The sequence below is a fragment of the Acinonyx jubatus genome, chromosome A1, assembly GCF_027475565.1.
Source record: "Acinonyx jubatus isolate Ajub_Pintada_27869175 chromosome A1, VMU_Ajub_asm_v1.0, whole genome shotgun sequence".
Taxonomy (NCBI): domain Eukaryota; kingdom Metazoa; phylum Chordata; class Mammalia; order Carnivora; family Felidae; genus Acinonyx; species Acinonyx jubatus.
The window spans coordinates 57,363,425-57,378,807 of NC_069380.1; the positions used below are offsets into that span (position 1 = coordinate 57,363,425).

General features: G+C 32.3%; 1 long non-coding RNA gene and 1 other non-coding gene across 2 annotated transcripts in view; both read left to right on the plus strand.

Annotated features, from left to right (window-relative positions):
* LOC113600809 (uncharacterized) overlaps window positions 1-15,135 on the plus strand; it is a 224,261-nt gene extending 209,126 nt beyond the window's left edge. The window contains exon 4 of the long non-coding RNA XR_003421902.2: window positions 14,959-15,135. This is a non-coding gene — a long non-coding RNA (uncharacterized LOC113600809). The remainder of the gene's footprint in view (window positions 1-14,958) is intronic.
* LOC113601161 (small nucleolar RNA SNORA62/SNORA6 family) lies at window positions 11,561-11,712 on the plus strand. The gene has a single exon (XR_003422328.1). It is a non-coding gene; the product is annotated as a small nucleolar RNA SNORA62/SNORA6 family (small nucleolar RNA).
* Window positions 15,136-15,383: the final 248 nt, after the last annotated feature.

Sequence of the window (15,383 nt, forward strand, 5' to 3'; positions counted from 1 at the left end):
AAAATAAATAAACATTAAAAAAAATTTTTTTTTAAAAAGAATAGAGGTCTATGTACTTAAGTACAAATGTTTACTAAGAATGTTAAACTCTGGAGGAAGAAAGGATTAAAAAAACAAATAAACATAAAAGTATCAAAACTAGAAGGAATTTTACTGATCATGATGCATTTGGTATCTATTATGGATTGGCATATTTCAAGGAATGGTAAAACCTAATTTCAGCAAACAAGTAAACGACTAGAATTATACATTTAAACACAATTTGAGGGAAATAAATCAATACCATATTTAAGGATAAATCCTATAAAGACAGCAGTGTACTTAATGTATGCGTTAATGTGCATATTGAAATAATCATCATTATATGTGCATATATAAATTATGTATGTGTACACATGTATATGTATAACATATAGCAAATATTCTTCATCCAACAATATGATAAAATCTGATGTAATCACAGTGAAAACTTTCACGTGGATAAATTCTTATAAAAAATTCTTACAATTAAGTATTTAAGTGATTTGTAATTACTACATACTTCCATATTTTAGCTAAAGTAGTATTCTACATTAAACTTTAAAAAGAATTACTTTTAGAACCAGGATATCCTAATGGAACTTGAAGATATAAAAACAACTCAATATTTAGTCCTTGATAAAATTCTGTAATTCATATAAAATAATTTTTTAAAATATCTAGGGTGTTTGGGTGGCTCAGTCAGTTAAGTCTCTGACTCTTAATTTCAGCTCAGGTCATGATCTCACTGTTCTTGAGATTGAGCCCTACGTCTGGCTCTGTGCCAACGGTGTGGAGCCTGCTTGGGATTCTCTCCCTCCCTCTCCCTTTCCCTCTCTACTCTCTCTGTCTTTCTTTATCTTTCTCTGTCTCTCAAGATAAACAAATAAACATTAAAAAAATCAAAAAATAAAATACCAATATACCCAGATATGACTTAATTCTTCAGGATCAGTTTGAAATATTTCATTATTTTTAAAATTATTACCTAAGTTGGTTTCCATTTGTTTCCAAATATTTTCATGTGTAGTGTTGTGTTCAATGAGGAGGCAAAAACCACAACAGTTATTTTAACTTAAGATATTTAGTATTAACAGTTATTAATTTGATATTAATTTTTGAGTTAGGTTACTGTAAAAGTAAATAAATATAATTAAGCCATTTCTTAGGCTTGAGGGAATCAAATATGGGAAGGGGGGATTACTAAAACATTGAACTTGGAAGAAGGGCCTGAAACTCAGATCTGTGAAATGCCTTGTCTGTGCTTAGAGAAGGGGTTCTAGGTCCTGCCACCCAGACTTCTTAGATGTTCCTCTTTTAAAAAAAGGTGGGGTCTGTATCCTCTTCCTCTTAATCATTACCAGACCAGTAATCAAGAGAATGTATCAGAAGTGATGCTGTGTAATTTCTGATGCTAGGTCTGAAAATCTTACTTCCCCCTGCTTCTCTTAGAACACTTGTGGAGAAAGTCATCTGCCATGTAACAGATTGCCCTAAGATTGGGTTGGTGAAGAGGCCACTTGCATTCATTGTAGTATGTGGTCCAATTGAACTTTCAGCTGAGAGCCAGCATCAACTGATAGCAATAGAAATGAGCCATCCTGGATGATGGCCCAGTACTGCCGTGGGATGATCACATGACTACAACCTTAGCCAAAAGTTGACTGCAGTTTCACAGGGGACCCCCACAATGAGTCCATAAAGTCCCTGACCTACTAATTCTTTGTCTTTAAAAAAAGGCAGTTCTTTGCCACTGTATTTTCGGGAGTATTTTGTAATGCAGGAATAATAGCTAGAGCAGAAAATAACAATAAGGACCCAAGAAGGTGGAAGTCCCTTCTTCCTCCTCTAGCCTTGTAGTCTTCCTTTAGTCGTCTCTGTTGGCAGTGCTCGGTTGGGTGGTTGCTGGCAAAACAGAAATACATTTTGGCAGCTTTAGGTTCTGCATCACAAAACAGAGTACAAAACAGCAGATTCAGAGCTGAGATACAAGAGCTAAATAAATGGTGCACAATATTTATGCAAAAGATGAAACACTTTTCAGGCTAAAATTAAAATTTTAATGACATTTAATAATATTTATAATGTAAATTTTAGAGGTATTTTTAAATGATTCCAATGTAGAAAACTAGAATAGTTTCTCAAACTAGATTTGAGAAATGGCACACACATTAATATTAAGTGGAAATAACCTGCTTTATAGAATCAGCATACATGAAGACCTAGTTATCTTTAGAATTAAGCTCCATCTCCATTATCACGGTCATGAATAATAATTAACTAATTATTAGAACAGCTTTCAGGAAATCTCATATTGTCACTAAAAGGAGTAACACACATTTAGCCTGCATCTGTAACTCTTGATGATCGGACTATATTGGCAACATAATTCCTCAAGTTAAAAGTAAAAAATAGCAAACATCAGAATCAGGATAGATTTCATATTTTCACCATGTTATTTCCTTCTTAGATAAGGATTATTATATTGTGTTTGATCTTATACGTAGTATTAAGTTTCATTATTGGAAATTAAATAATTATTACTACTACTACTCCTATTATAATAGTTGTAATTTCCCAAAGTTCTTACCCTTAGATGAGTAGAGAGTAGAGTTTATACCTAAAAAATAATAATATTTAATTGAGTAAGGGTTTTTACTATATTAAAATATCTTTTTTTTTAATCTCATTCACCTTTTTAAAAAATGGCCTTTCTTTATTCATCTTATTGCTTGTAACTAGCTATCCCTAATTTCTGTACATAGAGCATTTTGAATACCTACCTTATTATTTTTATCTCATTAATTAAGCTCCTTTTTGATTCTTTACTTTGCTATATATTTGAGTTATGCAATATTTTCCACTTGTGAACTTGGCGCCCTATCCTAAGAGACATTCTCCACTTTCTTCTTTAGTTTATTCTGCAACAGAGATTCCCTAATGCTAAAATCTATAGTATTTGGTGCCTACAGTTTATTTGCCTAAAAACACCCTGAGAAGCTGCTTTTGTAAGTTTTCTCTAGTACCATAAATTGAACATATAGATAACACTATGTGAAATAGAGATTTTAATATTCCATAGCAAAGAGTCATAAGAAATACGTGTTAGGAGTCTTATCACCACAGCTTGATTAAAAACATAATGGGTTTGAATTCAAATTCATTGCACATTCAGGAGTGTCTGTATGTGCTATAAATTTATTTCAGTAACACAATTACCTGTAACTTCTTAAATCATTGATTAAAACATACCAAGAAACCAATTCTTCCAAGAATTATTAAGGGAAGTCTATACTTTTCAACTTCTTAATATGCCTTGGGATTTCTAAGGATAATTGATGTGCCAAGTGCTCCTTTTGTCCTATGGATTACATACTATCTTTTTATTAATTTTATTATTAATAATACATATGAATAATATTAATTAACTATTATTACTCCAGTTTTAAGTTGAGAAAATGAAATATCATTAAGTTTGCAATGTTTCTTATTGTAGATTCAAAGAATGGGGTAAGTGGAGAATTAACCAAAGTGAATTACCCAACAAACTCAGTTGATGATATTCAACATAATAGTATCTATATTTATTTAGTTGTTTTATTTTTTCTTGCTTTGCTCAATTTGAGACCAAAAATAATAGCATGCAAATAACAATAAATAACAAATATCAGGGTAAAATATACTCTGCTTATGGAAGGAAAAATAAAAGATTAGAATATAACTATTTATTATTTCTTACAGAGTGAACAAAATATTTTCCTACATGGAAAAAAATTTCCTTACAACAAAGTTGTTAAAAAATTTAAAACGATTTCTCACATGAAGCTGCATTAGGAAGTATGATATGATATAGAGGGGGATATATACATATATCACTTAATTAATGATACAGCATTAGATGGCTGGTGCCTGGGTGGCTCAGTCGGTTAAGCGTCTGACTTTGGCTCAGGGCACGATCTCTTGGTTCATGGGTTCGAGTCCCACATCGGGCTCTGTGCTGACAGCTCAGAGCCTGGAGCCTGCTTCAAATTCTGTATCTCCATCTCTCTCTGCCCCTCCCGCTCCCTCTCTCTCTCTGTCTCTCTCTCTCTCTCTGTCTCTAAAAAATAACATTAAAAAAAAAACAAACAGAAAAAACTTTAAATGGTATAGAGAAGGCAGCAAGGTAGCCAGCCACAGTTTATATGAATGGATGCTGGCAAATGGAACATCAAGAAGCCATCACCATAATTACATGTGCAATAGTCACCCCTGCCTCCAAGATTCAAGGGTGTAACATGCATTTCAAGCCTTTATTTATGCTGCACTAGCATGTGAACATTCTGTAACTCCTTCTTTTGTTAATCCACTGGCATTAGAAGGTTACTGAGAAGGTGTTTCAGTTCATATTTTTTAAGGAAAAGAGGAGCCATTCTCAGGAATTTGCCGCAGAGCCAAAAATAAAAGTAATGGTGGTAGCTAATTATACTTAAGGTTTGCACTGATTTTAAGGACTTATTAAATTTTATTGTGTCATTTGCTCCAGGTTTTGGTTGGCAGTTTGACTTTGATTATATATTTTCCACTTACGGTTTGGAAATTAGTGTGGTGAATTTATATATTTTTTGTGAACATATTTCAAAATTAAATTGGATTCTTTCCACTATCAGCCATACGACCTATCACTGCAATATATTTGACATGGTTGCTAAACAGACTGAAATTTAGTATAGAATATTTCTGTATGTGCCTATGACCAAATATTTATTTCTAAATTATTTTTCTACACATCAAAATTTCAAAAATTTCGCTTATTATATGTCATTAAAATCTAGCTGGCCAACATTTCATAACTATGTCATTAATTGCAGTTATCAGTGATGATGTGATTTTGTCAGAAATTATCCATCCAGTGCAATATGTAGAGGGGGAGCTATAGAATGATCTCTAGCAGAAGAATTAGTGGTTTTAAGACTGCTGCTATGAGATGGAAATATATTCATTTCCATTAGCCAAGAATTAAGGTAAGATGAATACACAGAAGTCCTATGATACACAGAACCTCAGCACATATTTTTTTAAGTTACTCTTACTATTTCAGTTAATAAAAGCCATTGCAAGAATAAACATTAAATCTCAAATATGTTTATTCATGCCAAGCCTTGAAATAGCTACTAAACAACAAAGCAACTGCTCTTACTTCTCTAGAAAAAGTACATTGTATCAACAAACATTCCTTTATTTAAACAGTTAAACACATTTCTTTCTTACACAAAACCTTAAAAAGATTAAACTGAAGAATCACTTGCATTAAATAATAATAGGAATATATTTGATATGATAATTTTATGTGCCATTATATCATTTACATATGCTTTAACTATGAAGCAGATAGAAATATACACTGAGAAACAAAGTAGAGCCAAAAGACAATAATATATTATCATGTTTAATAGACTCTGATGGCACTTTTTGTTTAATTCATTAGGTCATAGCAGAATTAAATAGAAAATTTCAGCCATTTGGAAACTTGCCATTCATTTTATGTAAAAAAGTGCTTAAAGAACTAAAATGAGCAAAATAATGCATTTTTTGTTTATGTAATATAGATGTAAACTTTTTCCCAAAAGGACAAAAATCGAAAAGGAAATATAATACTTATTTTATTATAAATTTAGTTGTATTTGATTGTTTTATTTTTATTTAAAAATGTATTAACAATTATTTCATTTATCAGAAAATTAATTTGAGTGCCACTGGTGCATAAAATTATTTTCATGGTTAGGGTATGGGGTCTGGAAGAATTATGGACTACGCTCATGTAAACTTATAATATATGGGTTTCCAAGATTGTACATCTGAGTCTTTTATTTCAGTCCCCTTGACTTTTTACTAATGAACGTATTTCAATGTTCCAAGATGACTCTTGGTCTTTCTCTATTAATTTACTCCTAATTCACTATGCTGCCTCATTTTGTAAATGTAGGACCCTTCGTTGATGTTCAGCTCATATGTACTCGATCTACTTACAGCTTGTTTAGGGTCAGTGTCTGTCTTGATTAGGCAAGAATTTTAAATATTTCCTTACTAATCCTGTGGAGTTAATATAGTAAAGTGGTTGACAGGGCGCCTGGGTGGCTCAGTCAGTTAAGCATCCAACTCTTGATTTTGGCTCAGGTCATGATTTCATGGTTCGTTACATCGAGGCCCGTGTTGGGCTATGACAGCACACAGCCTGCTTGGCATTCTCTCTCTCCCTTTCTCTCTCTACCCCTACTACTCTCTCGTGTGCACACTCATGCTGTCTCTCTCTTTCTCTCTCAAATAAATGAACCTAAAAAAAAAACTTTAAAAATATAGTAAAATGGTTGAAAAGATCATTTCAGATTGTTCTATTAATAACACTTACCTATATTTGAGCATTATAATAAGCATAGAAAAATAATATTCATATAATCTTAATAATTATAATGAAAGAAGGATATTTCTCTATTAGAACCAGAATAATTTTACTTTTGAACTTTTGTAAGATTCCAACTATATGACATTCTGGAAAAGGCAAAATTATGGAGAGAGTAAAAAGATCATTGGTTTCCGGAGATTGGAGTATGGGGAAATGGATGAATTCATGGAACACAGAGGATTCTTAAGGCAATGAAACAGCTCTTTATGTTACTATCGTGATAGATATATGGCGTTTTACATAAGTCCAAACCCATAGAATATACAACACCCAGAATGATTCCTATTGTAAATTATGGACTGTAGGTGATAATAATGCATCAACATAGGCTTATTAATTGTAACAAATCTACTATTCTGGTGGGGGATGTACCATTCTAGAGGAGACGCTGTATAATGGGAGCAGTAGTTATCTGGGAAATCTCTGTACTTTCTGATCAGTTTTGCTGTGAATGTAAAACTCCTCAAAAAGGTATTAAAACACAGAGGCTCTGTACATTTATCTCACCCTGGGTCCCACAAATCTATAGTTGAGGACCTCCTGTTAATAAAGAGTGACCCAGGACTACAGCCTCTAAAGTCGAGATCAGTTATTCTAAATCAGAGCAGGAGCATGGTTGTGAAACTGCAGGTGTCCTTTCCCTAGACTGAAGAAAAAAAAATCTAGTATACGGTGTGTTTGACTATATATGAAATGCTGAGTTCTGTCAGAAGACAAAAAGCTAAATAAATGATGGCTATTTATTAAAAAAAAGAAATAAAAAAGAGATAAAGGTAACTGTAGGAAATACAAATGTTATTTCTTTTGTAATACAACAAATGAAAGAAATGTAACCATGGTTCCTGACATTCTTGCTACAAAGGGTGGTTGCAGGGCTAGTGGCACTGGCATCATTTGAGACATTTTTAGATATCCAGTATCTCAAGTCTCAGGAAAGATTTACTGAGTCAAAATCTTCAAAAGTGCACCAGGAAAATCTTGATAAAGTATAGACTCTGATTCAAATTTTAGGGAGCTACCCCGACTGAAAACCTGCCCGGTGAGGCTGATACTGCTGTCTGCTCTTAGCACTAATCAACATTTCTCAGCTGTTAACCATATGTTTATAGATAGACACAGAAATATAAACATCAAGCATTGATTTATTTCTGTGGCAAACAGTAATGGTAGGTTAAATAGAGGGAAAATACATGCGTGGGTGTGGTGTAAGAGAGCTTATATCTTATTTTGCACAGGAGAACATCAATCAATTATTTCTAAAATAGAGAAGTGTTTATATTAAATCCAATTTCATGAAATGTTAACATAGCCATCTTGAAGACTTAATAAAATATCAATATAGGAGTTCAAAAATTACCTTCTCTGCATTTTTGCATTAATCATTCTTTAAATCTATGAAATTTTACACCATCAAAATCTATGACAAAGAAAGATTTGCAAATTAATAATACACATTTGAAAACCGGTTTTTTTTTAATTTTTTTAATGTTTATTTATTTTTGAGAGAGACAGAGTATAAGTGGGGAAGCGGGACCAGAAAGAGAGGGAGACAGAATTTGAAGCAGGCTCCAGGCTCTGAGCTGTCAGCACAGACCCCTAATGCGGGGCTTGAACTCACGAACCATGAGATCATGAACTGAGCTGAAGTTGGATGCTCAGCCGACTGAGACAACCAAGTGCCCCTGAAAAACGGTTTGGTTGCACCTTACAGATTAAAGTATAATTAATGTAAACTACATGTTATGTTCTATATTTTGGTTTTGGATTTTCTAGAAAAAAACATGTCAATTAAAAAGGCAATCTGATTTCAGAAGCATATATTTGAAAATAAAAAGAAAATAATTATTTGACTATTGTATCTGATTAAAACATAGTGGGAATCCTGAGATCCATCTATACTAACAATAAAAGGACATACTCCAATACTATACTTTAAAACAGCATTAGCTTTTAATTTGAATAGAATTAGATAATGTGTGGTTATGCTTATCATCAATATATATGTATTTAAATTCTTTTGTTATATTATAAAGGGAAAATATTATAGTACTTTGAGCAAAATAAGTTTCCCCCTCATTTTCAGTTTTCTGGCTTTTTCAGAGGTATCCAAACATGTGTAACTTCTTTTGCTTGGCAAGAGAATAAGCAACATTATAATGTTTTAAGAGAAAAGTTTTGTATTGGTACAAATCCAAATTTTTGTAAAGTTCCAGACATTTCAGATTAAGTAGTCTTTAAACAATAACAACAACAACAACAAAAACAATAAAAACAAGAGCAACAAAAATCCACATGGTCCAGAATGGAGCAATAAAACATTTCCTTTCAGCTTTGTTTGCTTTATGCATCCATTAGCAAAACTCTTACCACACAAGAAGCCCATGCATTTTTATCCCTTTGTACTAAGCAATGAAAGTAAAACTGAAAGATACACAATTTTCACTCTACATTCTTTCTTTGACATTTTCTGCATTAAGCTGAAATGAATGTAAACAAACACAGATGTCCACAATCATAATGTCAAAATATGTTTTCATTAATTCTTCTTAAAGGAAAACTATGTTGCACATTATAGTGTGTGATGATGACAAATATACATGCCTTAAACGTGTCCTGTAAAACCCCTCAGGCTCCAACATTCTTTGAAGTGAAGCATTATCTTTACAACATGACTTCATCTAAATAGTTTGACAGAGGAAATTTTCCAAAATAAGTGATGATACTTTTCTTTTTTAATAAAGTTTTGACCTAATCACCGTCTCTGCAGCTAATCTGCTGACAACTCAGCAACCCAAAGAACTTTGCACCAATACAAATATTTTACAATAAAAGCATTGTGGTATTTTGTTTTTGTATATTCCCAATCAAATAGTAAAGATTTTCAGATCTGTGACTCCTATGTCTTGGAATACTTCACATGCTTCTATAAATAAACCTCTACTGAAAAACATGGTGCTTTTAATTTTGTAGTTGTTGATGATGTTATTATAACTATTATTTTTCAGTGAAACATGGGAGAATGAGACCCTTAATGTTTAAAAAATATCTATTATCTGCTCTATTTTCAGTATCTGTTTATAATATTTTCCAAATTATCATAATTGTTAAGTTAATTGTAGAAAAATACCGAGTGACCCAAATATCACTGCTCTTCATATCAATGACTAATTAGAAGGCCTTTAGTTTCCACCTGTATGCTACAAAACATCACTGAGCTTAGTCATTCTGGAATCTACGGAACAAGTACTCTTCTATAATTCCATCTATCTCCTCATCTCATAGCTACACCATGTCCTTTGTTGCCAGTACTCTCCATGATAACACAGATTCAGTACATGTCATTACACTCCACTAGTATCACCAAAGCTCTACACCTTTGTCAGGTATGGAAAAGGTTTTCTGCAGAGCCGTGTCACACATGGCCATCTGTGCCTGAAGCAACAGCATTTATTCCAAGATCAGCAACCTGAAACCATATAGCAAGAAAGATGATATACTGGAAATAGCATTGGACGGTGGGAATGGAGCTACAATCCAATTACAAATCACTGAATGATACTATGTATCTATTTATGTCTATTTACTATGTATGGAAAGCATGAATTAAAGAATAAAATTAATATGTAATTTTTAATTATGAAAATAACAGTTAATCACAATGTTCGTGTTACTACTGAGACAATAGATTATTGTTACCTCTGTAGACTTTCCCATCTATATAGAATTGTCTTAATGAAGTTGTCTTTCCAAAATTGATGGTTTCCAATATGTTGAGCCATGACAAGAAAGAATTTGTCTTTCTCTTCTAAAATATTTCATCCATAGTCTTGTTTCTCCTAATACTCCAAAAGAATGAATATAAATTTCAAAAATGTCTCTCAGAATCAAGTGGCAATAAAGACAAAAATTAAACTCTCATTTGAAATTTGAGAATCACCACTTTATTTTCTCCCCAAAGCAATATTTTCTATTTGTTTCCTAAGCTTAATTTTCAAGGAGATTTCAGGCTTACAGAGTGGTAGTGGTTGTAGCGGCAATGATGATGGTGACAGTGGTGGTGGTGGTGATGTGACTTTGATACATGTCATCAGATAAAGTAGATTTGCTGCCCCTAAAACACCTTCTCCTTTCACTCACTTGAGCTTGTTGAGTTGAAGATGCCATGGCCTTTTAAAAAATTGATAATGCAAATAACCTAATTGCCCCCTGATTTCTATTATATCAATAAATATAGAGTAAATAAAACATTAAAAAAATACTTGTGAATGAGTGTTCAAAAATATGCAAATTTGAACTGTATAGTGATTAGGTTTCCTCTAAAACTAGAATCTCTAAATTCATAAAGAATTGCACCACATACCTGCTTTATGACTATTGAGCAAGATACTTAACATCTATGGACTTAGATTTCACCATCTCCAAAAAGTGGATGATAATAATATCTGAAACACTGGTTTAATAATATAATTAAGTAAAATGGGCCATAGAAGACAATTAACCCAGTTTCAAAACATATTAACTATTTAATAAACTTTGCTATTATTGATGAAAGTATTAATGCTGTTTTATTTTTATTATTATGAAAAAAATAATATGATCACATAAATATATGCAGAAAAGCATTTAACAAAATCCAATGTGCATATATAATAAAACTAACAATAGAGAACTCAGCAGGGCAGCTGCCACTTCCTCAATTTGTTAAAAACGTCTACCAAAAAGATTGTATAGCTAACGTATTTAATTTGAGAAACTGGAAGCTAGTCTATTGAATATAAGGAAAAACTCAAAGGTGTTCATGCACTACTCTTTTTTTTAATATCATACTAGATGTCCTAGTTAATGCTATGAGACAAGAAAAGGAATAAAACTTACACAGATTTAGAGAAAGAAATATAACTGTCTTTGTCCACAGATGATAACTGTGTAGACAATATCAAACAACAAAAATACCCTGGAACAAATATGCAATAAGAACAAGATTGCAGGATACAAAGTCTATGTGAATAAAGTTAATTAATTTCTTATATGTTATCAATAAGTAAGTTGACATTGAAATTAAAAACACAACACCACTCATATTGCCACAAAAAAATTAAATCTGCACGTTGTTAGAGCTTCGAGTGGGGCCACGGGCTGACTATGAACTCCCAAGTGTAAGTACTATGCTACATGAGGGGCCAGTCTTTTGCTAACACCACAAGGGGCTCTGGCCCAATGAGTGGAGTTTGATCGCAATTCTTGCTATAAGTTAAATTAAAAAAATAAAAAATGAAAATAAAGGAAAGAAGAAAAAATTAAAAATTTAAAACAATTTTAAAAATTTAAAAAATGAAATACTTAGGCAAAAATCTAACAAAATATGTATGAAATATATCTGTGGAAATCTACAAAGTTCTAAAGAAAAAATAAAAGAAACTCACAAAAATTTTAAAAATAAAGGCAAGCAAATTGCATAGTTAGTCTTTTCATGGAATTTTATGTTCATGGAAAATAAAATGAAAACACCATAACACCTTTTTAGTATTCTATTTTAGAAAGCAAGAAAACCATAATTCTAGGTGAGACATGTGAAATGTACCTTTTATTATCACTACAATTCCCAATTTAATGTGTTCATACATTTCCTTTTTATTACAGAAATTAGCATTAGGAAACCACTTTTCTTTAATTACTAAGTAATGCCTCAGGTAAAAAGAATTACATTTCCTGTGATAAGAGTTCAGTGGGGAAAAGAAAACATTTATGCTAATAACAGTTTAAGCCTTCAATTCATAGTGCTCTCACAGTCAGTAAAAATAGTTTTAAGCCTTCAGCAAAAAGATGAATCATCAACGAAATCAGCAACTAAATTTTAGAACTAGAATTCATTGCATTTATAGCAAAACCTGTATTTGAATATTCAACTGGTTTCTCTTTTTTCACAAATGTTTATACTCCCTTCTTTTTATTCTTTCCAAGGCTAAAAATCAAATCCATTGAACCAGCCAAAACTTTTAAAACTATTGTTTCTGATATTATTTATAGAGGAATAATTCAAAATCCCATGGCTATAACTGATTTTTGTGAGACACTGAGCTCTATAAAGGAGCACTACCTGAATATTGCTTCAGGCCAATCTTTAACAAGTTTTCCCAAGTGACCATATAGAATAGTAAAGGGAAGTACTAAAGGGAATTTTATTTAGACTTCATAACGTGACATCCAACACATAGTTATCACATACTAAAGCTTTTTTTAATTGAAGAATGTATTATTAAATGTTTTGGCTGGGGTGAGTAGTTAGTTGATCAACAGGCTATTCACATGTTATTTTCTGTAAACTAAGATTTTTCAAACTATGACTATGAACTGCTAGAGAATGTTTAGTCCAGAGTCCATGGGAGAAGGGGCGGGATAGAAATAAACAAAAAATCTTTAGTTTCTCCAGGTAAAAGTTTTCTTTTTTACTGAAGTATTCTACTAGTAATCATTGCTTTGTAATTTTTTACTTGCAGAAAGAACAGGTCCCACTTTACCCATAACTATATTTTTGATTGATTATGTTTCTAAGCACAATGCTGAATGGTGGAGTTGTGTAGACCAATAAACACTAATAAAAAAATCCCCTGCACTGTAAGAACGAAAGTGAGGCATAGACACAAATACACGGTAAAATGGGAGCTAATGGAAGCAATATGTCATATTGTTTAAGACGTTGGAATATTTCACCAAACTGCCTGAATTGGAATCCTTACTGCCACTTAATAGTTGTATGTTTTTGGGGTGCCTGGGTGGCTCAATAGGTTGAGCATCTGACTTCGGCTCAGGTCATGATCTCGTGGTCTGTGAGTTCAAGCCCCGCATCAGGCTCTGTGCTGAGAGCTCAGAGCCTCCACAGCTTTGGATTCTGTGTCTCCCTCTCTCTCTGCCTCTCCCCCACTCATGCTCTGTCTCTCTCTCTCTCTCTCTCTCTGTCAAAAAGAAATAAACATTAAAAAAAAGAATTATAAAAACTAGTTGTATGTCTTTGGGCAAATGTATAAACTTGCTAGGCCTCAGTTCCTCATTGCAGTAATGGGAATGACTATTACTCATTCATAGAGACATTGTGAATTAATGAAATAACACTGTAATGTAATTTCTAAGAATAGTGTCTGGAACATTGTAAGTGTTTATTTTTTATGATGCTTTGATCTGAATATAACTGGAAACCTATTAATGGCAAAAGAGAAAATACAGAGGTAAGATGAGCTTTACGGTTAACTGAAATAATGATTCAATGATGAAGTAAAACATGTATTCTTTCTCTCTTTTCTTGCCCAAAGTGATACAATTTTACTCACTGCAGAACTGGCAAAGGCAAGAAGGATAGGGAGCCAAAATTACCTGGAACTTAGAATTGCATTGCTGATACACAATGGGAGTAGAAAGTATATGACAATAATAATAATAATGGTAATAGGCATTCAACCACAATGTCATTTAGGAGATAGATATAGAACACTAAAAGTACATCAAGAAGGAGATTGCATTGGTGGTGTAAAATAAATTGGGAAAGTGTTCTCAAAATATGAACTGAGATTAGAATAAAGGTCTGGGAGCTTCAAAATGATAGAATAAGGGAAAGATATTATAGTCATGAATGTTACAATATACAAAATCATGTAGACATTTAAAGCAAGTATATCATGTCTTTAAGTCGTAAATTGGATATTTTAAAGGAATAAAAGTTACCCAAAGGTATAATTAATTATTTCCTTCCTCACCTCATCCTAAGTAACAATTAGAATCAAATTGCCTTTCCATTACATATTCTTAAAACTCCAAGATTGCACAATGGCAAATTATTCTTTATTCTCTTCATTTTTTACCATGTAGCCCGACTCTTCTGTTTATTTAAATAGGTCATAATCACATTTTTAGGGTAATTTTAGCTGGTTAATGGAAGTCTATCTCATGGGCAAAGTAAAGATAAGTTGTGGTTTCTCCCTCTCTTCTGTATCCTTACTGCTGTAATTTTTCTTACATGTTCAATTCTACAAAGTCAAAAAAGGAAAGAAAATTTGTAAATCACCGTGGTATTGGTGAGGCCAAAATATTGGACCATTTTTTTTCATTAAACCAAAATGTTTTAATGAATTTATTTTAATCAGTATTAACCTAATTTTGGTCATATTTCAGTGCAGATTTATTGATTTTCCTCAAGTAATATCTATAGTAAAATACTGTATCATAATTTTGTAACCAAATGATTAGGTTTTTAATTTTTGGTTTACAATTTATAAGTTGAATAGCACTGACTAAATGATTTAATCTTCCTGGGTCATTTCCTAAAATATCAGTGTATATAATAAAACTTCCTAACTACCTTGCAGGATTAAAATGTGGATAAAATGAACTTAAAAATATTAAAGTAATATTATCATATCAATAAAATAATAGTTATGATTCAAAGCAATCCAATTAATATAATGCCAAGCATTTAAGGTAAATATGAATGCATATCTCTTTTCTAGGTGGAAAGTAAGTAACTCAGAAATTTTCAAGAAAGTGATTAGAAGAAATTGCTGATCTGCTGCCATAGATGGATACAGATGTCTGTTCCCAGAAGAAGCAGACCCATCTGTGTACACTGCAGCTTCATTGCTCTGGGACAGCTTCCTGCTGAATGCAACACAGCTAAATCTAGAGCAAATTGAATAAGTATGTCTTCATCTTCAAGTATGTTAGCCATTTATTTTGCTGTCAGGAAATGTTTTTATTTGTTGTTGAGTTTCACATCTCTAGTAATTTTATTGCACATTTAGGCAAGAAATCATTAGCCACTCTTCTCTATGGTTGAGTGCTTTGACAAGCAAACCGAAGCTTGGAAATCATGTCATATTCTCTGAGTTATGGACTCTGAACAACCCTGAACCAAAGATATTCAAATGAGGATTCT